Here is a 7,650-nt window from a genome sequence, read left to right as displayed (position 1 = left end):
AGCCACATGAAAAAGTGTATCTACCTCTTAGGCCATACATAGCCGAAGACCCACCAAAATGACCCACTTTTCCAAAGTGCATGTGGATCACGCTTTTGTTCACATAATCAGAATAAAGTTCAATTATCAGGTGGTCGGCCGTCCACTCCCTGCCTCCGTACTTCATATTTCACTTTCAGTATATTGCTCCTGCCCTAAAGCATTCCACTCTCACCCAACTCCTCCCAATGAAAACAAGTCAGGAAGGAACAAACAAGAATAAGATCCCCTATTTTTTTTTTATTTTGGTTATGCCAAAGAGAGAGAGAGAGAGAGCGGCCGATGCGCTCCTCACAGCACTAGTCTCATGTCTCGTTTAAGAGGATCAATGTGGTGGGAGACAAGGCCTTAAAACAGTTTAATTAGAAAGCTTATTATTGCAAAAATAACATTAATTCTACTATAGTATTATTCCTGTAATCTTATATTAAAAGATAAAAGAATATGGCAATATATAGTAGGTAGTCATCATCATCACGTGACCTTCTTTTTGGTTTTATTCGGCTTGAACCCAAAAACTAATGGCCAGTTGAGTGATTGCAATATATAGATGCGATGGATGGAAACAGATGAACTTTATTCTACATGATATAACCTACGCAATATGTAGCATTACAATCAATTCTTCTCTGCTTTATATCTTTGGTGGGGGTCGACAATATTAAGCATATGCACGTTTAATTGGACCACCATCATCTGACATTATAGTTCCTCGCCTTAAAACTTTGCATTAAAATCTATGCTATACATCTCTAGGCCATGCACGCATGCATCTTTGCTTTTGTCATCACACCCAAAATTATTAAAACTCTTCCATAATTGCATGGACTAATTGTATTTGTGGGGAGTCAGATTGGGGTCTCACCTTTCATTTTATGTTGGACTCTTCAAAGGTACCTACTCGTCGTTTATAACTAGTCGCTACTTAACCAAATGTGCTTCTTTTTCTTTCATACTTCCTTCCACCTGACCGTGACGTTGAGTGATTAAGGATGCTGGATGGGGATGGGCAAATGGAGTTGGGCCACATATGTTGACATATAATACTAGACGTGGTTTCGATTCTATCCTAACAATGGTCAAAAAAAGAAGAAAAAAATAAAAATAAGAAAATGGGGCTTGGAGTTTTGTGTAAAAGCCGAGTGCGCCCAAGTCTAAGATTGATTTGCCATATGGGTTTCGTACTATGAAATTTTGTGTAAAAAAATAAAAATCAGAGTTAGGTGTAAGAGATAAACTTGGGCAGTTTGGAAAAGCTTTAGGCTTTTCTGAAAGTCTAGACTCTAGATAGGGATTTTTCTTTCTTTTTGTTTTTTGGGCTAAATCAGCTGTAGGTAGGCATGAACTAGAAGAGAGAACAGGACAAATGATAGAAATGAACCTTTTTGTGCTGCACAATTAAGGCAACCAGAGGAATAAAGATGGAAGTGACAGCATGTCAAAAATTAGCTGCCTAAGATGAGGACGAAGGCAAGAGCTACCATGTAAACGATAATCACACACAGGCAAGGGCAAGGCCTGAATAAAATTTTGTGGTTCTGCTTACTAGGTTTTTTTATGATTGCTGGCTGCATACGTGGGCAAAAAATTCTAAGGTTTTTTTCTTTGAAAATTTAGAGAAGAGAGATTTTATCCTTATTCTTTAAATAAATAGGTCATATATTAATTAATAAATTAAATATTTAAATGCACAACAATTTTAAATTTATTCAAAAATATAAAATGGCAACAAATTTCAGCTCTTGAATCTTTTTGTTTAGTAACTCTTTTCGCTTTTCTAAATTGCATTGTAATGCCTCTTCTTAAATCGCGATCATGTAATTTAATTTATTAAAGATTATGAAATGATTTAAATTACTTATTTTTAATAATTTAAATTTATATTTTTAAAGATAATTAACTAATTGATTAGGTTCAAAAATTTACTATTTACCATTTATATCAAAATATTTACCAACACTATTGCAGTCTTGGTCACTGCTCACTATAACAAAAGGTCACTGAAATAAGCCAGAGAACACACGTCCCTTCCAACAAAATTAGAATTGCGACATCCTAAGTTCATATACAAGTATAGCCAGGGGCAGAGAGTGGTATTGCATGGTCCCTTCAAAATCTTTGAAAATTTTTAACTATTAAATATATATTTTTAATAATCTTGGAGAGTAGTATATTTATGGAGGCTGTGGTTCTCTCAAAAATTTTGATATATTTTATTTATTATATATTTTTAATGTTTTTAAAAATAATTTCTTTATTTAATAATTAATATAGATAATAAATAATAAAGTGACTCTACAAGCCCTAATCAATGTTATTCTAATTTAAATTTATTCACACTTCTATCTCCCACTCTTTCTTTTTTTCTTTCTCCTCTCTTTTAGTTCTTTTATTTTATTAATTCTTTAAAGGGGAGATTTATGATCTTGTGAACTTGGATAAAATAAATTTTTTTATTTTTTATTTATATTATTTAATTATTGTGTGAAATTTTATATATCGTATTTAACTATTTATATTTTATGTATTATATTTTATGAATCTAGAAAACATTATCGAGCACAACCTTTTTTGTAAATTTTTTTTCTTATTCCATTTGATTTATATGTTATGTAAACTTATTTTCCGCTACAAATTGTTTCATTGTTGTTTAAATGCAATGTATTAATTTTAAAAAATTTTAACCTTTATTTCTCTTTTGTCTTTAACCCTTCTAACAAAAATTCGCTAACTTTGCTTCTAAATATAGCTATGAATCTTTCCATAAAATGAACAGAGGCATTCAAAAAGGACTATACAAGGAAAGGCAATGAAGGAAAAGGGTAAATAAAGTCACATTCCTTCCAGCAACAACAACAACACTACTGTTACTACCCTTAAAAACTCCCCCGCAACCTGCTAGTCTTGGTTACCCTCTAGCTAAACTATTTACGTTAAATTTCAATTTCTCATCATTGGGGGATCCATTCCACTCCTCTCCTTAACTCTTATTTCTTATGGTCCTGGACATAGTCCACCAACCAATCTAGATGAAACCCTTGATTTCAATCTAGAGAATATTAGGTGCCTTTTGGTATCAGGAATGTGTACGCATATTCTTTACCATGTGTTTAGTTAAATTATATTACAATGTTTGTTTTGAAACAAACTAATACAATATAAGATTGTAATACAATCACGTTACAGTCAATGGATGTAATGTGATTGCATTAAAAAATCAAAGCAATCTCATTTTAAAACGTATTCTGCAATGTTATCAAACTTGATTTGACACTTTTGCCCCTCTTCAATCAATAAAATTCTAAAATTTAATTTGCATCACTTTATAAAAATTTAAAAAGTTAAAAATGTTTTTAAATTTTTGAAAAAAATATAAATTTTGGAAAAACATATTTTTTTAATTTTTAGAGATTCTAAAAACTTTTTAAAACCAAAAATATTTTTAATTATTAAAAAAATTAAAACTATAAAAAATAGAAATAATTTTTATGTTTAAGAAATTATAAAAGATTAGAAAATCCATAAAATAAAAAATATATTTAGAATTTTTGACAAAATAGATGATATTCTTTTTTATGCTCATAGTTTTTTAAAATTTTTATAAAAATTATTTCCTCTTTGTACTTTTTAATAAACTTTTAAAAATAAAAATTATTTCTTTTTTACTTTCAATTTTTTTCATTACATCTCTTTTGGTTTTTTATTTTTTTGATTTTTTTCTAAAAATAATTATGTCCATTTTTAATGTTTTAGGAATACTTCAAACTAATAATAACAATATATTTTAAAATTTTCAAAATTAGTAACAAATATAAAGTTATTTTCTAATTAATATTAACATGGATTTGCTTGATTCTTGATTATTTGTTGAAAATTTTATTTAAGAGATGATATCATATAAAAATTTATAATAAAAAAATACAAATATATTAAACTTGCATTTCAATCCATTGGGGTAATTTTAAAAATTAATATTACATTCCTAATAAAGTATTTGTAAACCAAACGCTGTAATGTTATCTTCCCAACATTTTAATCACATTTTTCTTAATATATCAAACGCTGCAATGTTATCTTATCAACAATCATATTCTATGCAATCACATTTTCTACAATTTCATTCCTTATAATCACATTGCATTATAAGATACCAAACACAACCTTAATATAAATTAGCTTAGTGAGCTTTTGAAAAGTGTTTTTGAACTAATTTTTTAAGTTTTATAAGCTAGAAAATCTATATTATGTAAACTAATAACCTCATGTGGGATGAAGGAAGAGATAGCTTCAAAATGAGATTGTTTTGGAAGAGAAATGATGTTCTGTTAAAAAAGTATCGATACTTGTTCAACAGAATGAAATTCCCAGAAAAGTATCGATACTTGTTTCAAAAGTATCGATACTTCTGCTTGAAACCCTCAAGAAAAACCTCTTTGTCTTAAAAATATCGATACTTACACTCTAAGGCTATACAAAAATAAAATATTTGTAAGGGATAAAACAATCATTTTACAATGGCAAAACTTCTTCTTTGGTAACCTAATCTCATACACTTAACCCTAAGCCTTTTCTTCTTATTTTTCTTTCCTTTTGAGCACTATTTCTCAAGCTTTCTCTCACACTCTCTCTCTAAACCAACACTAATCTCAATGGGAAAATATGATTTCTAAGTGTTTGAAAGTCAGGTTTTCACTTATCAACCTTTGTTTTCTTGTACTCTATTTCCAATAATGGTTTATCTCTCTAAAATGTTAGGTTTTGATTGATTTTGCAACCACAAGCTCACTAAGGTAAGTGTACAACAAAATTAGGTTATTACGATGTGAATACATGGCTAAAAAATATACATAAGTACTGTTCCATTGGTTAGACAGAGATTGTTTAGATTCAGTTAAAGGAATGCAATTACTATTGGATTTAAGGAGAGATATGAATTTAATAGTGATAGTTTACTCATTTTTAAGTACTATTGAAGGTTTCGAAAAATCATATCAAGCTTGTTGTCGAGTTGAAAGTGTTAAGGAATTAGATGCTAGTCTAAATGGTGAGTGGTTACAGTGTTTTCAAAGTATTTGGATATGTATAAGCATGTTTTTAAAGGGTAGCATTGAGTATGTTTTCGATCAAATATGAAATTTGTGGAATAAATGATGATTGCTTACCATGTTTTAAATATGGTTTTGAAAAATATATATGATATATAAATATAAATATATATAGATGTATGAAAACGTATAAATATGGTTTTTCCTTCTTTTTTTTTGAAGGGTTATAGAATTGAAGTAACTGATTTTTAATGAAATCCTTATGGCTTATAAAAAAAAATATAGATATAAAAACAGTTTTACGGGGAACAAGCCTTTCAATGCTTTTTCTCTTTAAAATGTGAAATGAGTTTGGATTGTGATTGATGATTGAACTACATGTCTTTAGCATGTTTCAAGAACTTGTTATTTGGGAGTACATGCCTTTAGCATGTTTTGAACCTTTGTTGTTTGGCTTGTGAGTTGTAATATGATTTAAGTGAATTGTCATTAGAATCGCATACTCTTAGTATATTTTGATTGCTCATGTTTTGGCTCCATGTGTTTCAGTATATCACAAGTGCATTGTCACCATGATTTATATGTCCATAACATGTTTCGAAACCAACATCATTGTGAGTTATATGTCCCTAACATGTTTTGATGGGTTACATATTCATAACATATTTTGTTACATGCTTTGCCACATTTTGTTCATGCCTTTGCATGTTTCGTTTACATGTTCCAACACATTTTGAAAACATTTTCAAATTTGGTATATCACATGTTGCAAAGTTCATGAAGCATGAATTGGGAAATTAAGGGAACATTGTTCTATAGCATTCAAATGAATATGATTGATGATACTTACGTTATGTAGATAATCTAAGGATTATTCATTGACTATATATTTTGATTAAATTGATGTGAGCATGAGTTCATGAATCAAGGAATAAAGCCTTTTTTTCTTTTGTTTGAAAAGTGATGAAAATCTAGAAATAGGAGAGAAAGCATCGATACTTACAAAGAAAGTATCGATACTTAACTTACAAGAAACTTAGGAAAAGCATTTTGGTCTATAAGTATCAATACCTTTACTAAAAGTATCGATATCTTGAAGGTAGAAAGCATTCTGCTCAGAAAGTATCGATACTTTGATTGTAGATTTGACATTTTAACCCTATTTAAGTGGTTTTGGATTTGTTTATGAATGGTATATCTCTCTAAACACCTAAGAGGATTTGGTATCTAAAGGATATGAATGTAAAGTTAAATTGAGCATTTGGTTGGAGCAACTATGCATATTTGATAAAGGATGTGAATTTAAAGTTAAATTGAGCATTTGGTTGGAGCAACTGTGCACATTTGATAAATTGGGTTTACAAAACACTTTTCTGTTTAGTTTATTCCCCTTCTTGCTTTTGCTCATTGAGATTTTATATCTCATTACATCTAAATTCTATTTTGTTTTTATATTAGTAGATTTTTGGAGAGTCGTCCCCTCATCACTTTTGGTAAGTGATCATTGAGGCTCTTGGTTGATTATGGTTACCCTCCCATGTTACTTCGTTGGTCAAGTCTTTTGATATAGTTGGTTTGCAAATATTGGCAATCTTTATGTTTGGTCAATGTAAGGCAAGAGTTGTTAATTATGTTATGTACTCACGAATTATAGAATTAATTATGTACAATCATTGCAAATTGTTTTGAAGATGGTGAATGTTGTTCACAAAATGTTTTGGTTCATTATATATTTATATATGTTGAAATGCGTCTCTCATATTTTGATCAATGATCATTATGAATGAGCCGAGTTAAAGCTTGATTGGATCTAGTGGGTCATCCCTGTATAGGCCTTTGCACCAATCATATTTCTGAAATCGAAACGTGAAATTGATTCGTAATTTGGTTCACCTTGTTATCATGAAAGCAACTTCGTCCTTCCCATTTCTTGAAATTAAAGACCTTATCGTTTCTCGCTAGTCATATGGACCAAAATGTGGCATTTACCAATGGCATCTATCTCTTATGAAAAGGACCTTGAGGTACAAGGTCTTTGCAAAGCATAATAATTGACAAAAAAAACTTTGGCATCACCTATCGGCACCATTCAAAAACACATTACCATTCTTCCCAAGAGAAATTGCATTGCAATTGTATGTGATGGCATATCTTCCTTTGTAGCGTCGCACAAAACACACAATAGATTCTCTTGATCGAAAGAAATGCCCCTAAACTTAAAGAATTTTTTGTGTTAGGATGCTCTATAATACCATTAGCCATAGAAAACATTAGATTTTAAAAGGGCTCATAAACTTCCAAATGGAGGAAGACCAAATGGCACCCTTGCCTTGCTGTAAATTCACCTCGAGTGGGTGGATTGCTTTATTAACGGATAATTGTCCCTTATTATCTGATTCCCAAATTTAAAGATCCTCCTTATTGTTATCAAGAAAAACTCCTTGGAGAGTTGCTAGGAGTTCTTGAAGACTCTCCACCTCTAGTGGTAGACTCAAGATTTTATATAAGGAGCGGATAAAAGGTAATCATACAAGATTATAGATTCATATATTTCAAATTTTATACA

Source organism: Theobroma cacao, chromosome 1, assembly GCF_053813885.1.
Source record: "Theobroma cacao isolate CCN51 chromosome 1, ASM5381388v1, whole genome shotgun sequence".
Classification (NCBI taxonomy): Eukaryota; Viridiplantae; Streptophyta; class Magnoliopsida; order Malvales; family Malvaceae; genus Theobroma; species Theobroma cacao.
Note: the sequence above shows the minus strand (reverse complement) of the source record.